We start from the raw sequence: 2,758 nt of genomic DNA, 5'->3' as shown, positions 1-2,758 counted from the left end.
CATTATGGCTGTGCATTCAATCGTGCATTCCATGGAATTTAGCAGGAACCGTGACGATCCTTTGATGCTTTTTAAAATCGATATGGAAAAGGCTTATGGCCGGCTTGATTGGAATGCTATTCTTTCGATTTTGGATGCTATGAATTTCCCTGCCAAATGGTGCTTGTGGATTAAGGCTTGCATTACCTCTGTTTCCTTTTCCTTGCTTATCAATGGTACTCCGACAAAATGGTTGAAGACTAACTGTGGTATTAGACAGGGAGACCCTTTTCACCTTATCTCTTTATTTTATGCTCCCAATTGCTTACCCATCTGCTTAACGATTGCATGAATAGAGGTGACATTGATGGGTTTTGAATTAATCGCACTCGTAAGGTCTCTCATCTTATGTTTGTGGACGACCTTCTGATCTGCACTGCACTTCTGCCAATGAGAAAAACTATAGAGCTATTCTTCTGGGGGCAACCTTCAATTTCCAAATTTTGGTCCAACCAGGCCAACAGGTCTTAGTGTTTTGGGGGTCCCTGTGGATGAACTCATAGATCGATTTCACCGAAGGCTGACCATTGGGTTGATGCATCCATATCCAATCATCATGAGTTTTGGCAACAAGAATAGGAAGAGAGAAAATCGCCATTGCCAGAGACTCACCGAAGAGTTCCAGCAGGCGATTAGACCTCCAACTACCTTTGGATAACAGCCAGCTGACCTTCCTATTGCCAAATTGCAAATCCATATTGATGAGGGTGGGCTTGATAGCAATAGGAATCTCAAACACCCACGGGTCGTCAAGGATAGAGGTAGATTTGCCATCTCCAAGTTGTTTGATCAAGCCATCTTTCATGGATTCCATAGAATTGTGGATAGCTTTGTAAAGAGGTGACTTCTTTTTCTTTTTCCCAGATCTCCAGGGATGAAAGGTAGCATACTGATTTTTAAAAATCTCGATCCTAATCAAATTCCAAGCCTTAGGCGCAAGGAGGGCTGGCTGCAAAGTTCTAAGATCTCTAATGCCTAACCCGCCAGCATTGGTAGCATTAGTGACCTTGCCCCAGCTTATGAGGTGAAGGCCTTTGGTACAATCACTTTTCTCCCACAGAAAGCTCCTCATGATTTTAGTGAGTTGGTCAACCATTCCCAAGGGAATAGTGCAGTTAGACAGCCAGTAGGTAGGGATCGACAGCCAGATGAAGAAAAATAACTAGTTGAAGGGTAAGCTACTCTATCTACAGACTGACTATCCACAGACCAACTAAAGGGTTAGTTAGTTAGTTACTAAAAATACAGACCTACTCAAGTGTAGGCTACTCTACCTACTAGAAGAAAAACCGGAATATATAGCAGGCTCACAAATCGCTTGTAGCTCAAAGAGAGCCTGATAAGCTAGTCTTTGCAAGGTCTTGCTTATCGACAATCCCACGAGGGCACCTACCATACCAGTTTTTATAAAAAAAGAAATAGTTCCGTCAATATCCTCAAAAATAAAAGGATAAAACGACTTTGAAAACAACTGATTACACATAATCAGAAAGTTCCCGGAGTTTAGTAGAGGCTGCCTGAGATTGATTGTTAGGCTCGAGTGTATTGCGTTCAAGATCTGTCTTCTTTTCTTCTAGAAAAGGCTGTAGAGGGGGTGGCAGAAGATCAGCCAAAATAGTGACTTCGTCACCGTCAAGTCCAATCTTAGCTTCATGGTCGGCACAGAAGTTAGCTTCCCCATTTTCCAATCGGGTATCTGTTGGAGGAGATGCAAGATATGAGCAAAATTTCTTCTTTCATTCCAAGGGCAGACGAGAGATCTGCGCACACGACAGCCAAAAGGGAGTCCGCTTCGATCTAGAGCCTCGAAAATCCTAGGTCGATGGCCAATTCCTCTTTCGGATAGCACCGAGTTCGATATGTAGGATATCTTCTTTCCCGCAATGGAAGGATTTGCTTTTGATCTAGGAGCCATTGGCATCTCTGATGACGATACCCATACCTGCACCGCTATCTGAAAGAGCCCCATCCGAGTTCTGTTTATGCCAGCCCGGTTTTGCTTTCATCCATGAGCAAGTCTTGGCTGCCCTCCTCCTTGCTTGGTAGTACAGATCTTAGTCCAGCTAACAGTCATATAACCTTGCTTCGGATTGGCACCATTCCACAATCATCATCTTTTCTATCACCTTCAAGGAGGGAAGAAAAAATCGCAGCCAACCAATACATCTGATATGCATGGAGGACCCACTTGATAAGCTTAAACCGACCCGCAAAGGATAAGAGTTTGCCTGTCCAGCCAGAAATCTTGACTTTGACAGGGATTGGAAAAGGGACGCTTTCAAACGGGAAGAGAAGAGAGGTAGGCCGTTGTACCTGATGGGTAAATTCCTTGTGCAATCTCGATCTAATTCTTCTACCATTCATGTTACCTCCCAAGTCAAATTGGAGTTTTTCCACACTGACTTTCATACCAGCTTGACCCTCAAACTCCTTTTAGACTTTCTCTGGTTATTTCAGTGATCTATCATCTCCATTTGTGAAGACCAGAAGGTCGTCAGCAAATATTAGGTGCGAGATGCTGAACGGGCCACCATTATTCACCGGTTTTATCTGTTTACACAGAGAGGCATACTCCATGAGAGCTGTGAAACCTTCCATAACCAGAGTTCAAAGGTACGGGGGCAATGGGTCCCCCTGTCGCAGTCCAGAAGAAGCTTTAAAGAAGCCCGCCACTCACCTCGTCTGAGCCCTCTTTGCTGTTGTTTACTTCCCTGCCCTT

The sequence above is a fragment of the Ananas comosus genome, linkage group 22 (assembly GCF_001540865.1).
Source record: "Ananas comosus cultivar F153 linkage group 22, ASM154086v1, whole genome shotgun sequence".
Taxonomy (NCBI): Eukaryota; Viridiplantae; Streptophyta; class Magnoliopsida; order Poales; family Bromeliaceae; genus Ananas; species Ananas comosus.
Note: the sequence above shows the minus strand (reverse complement) of the source record.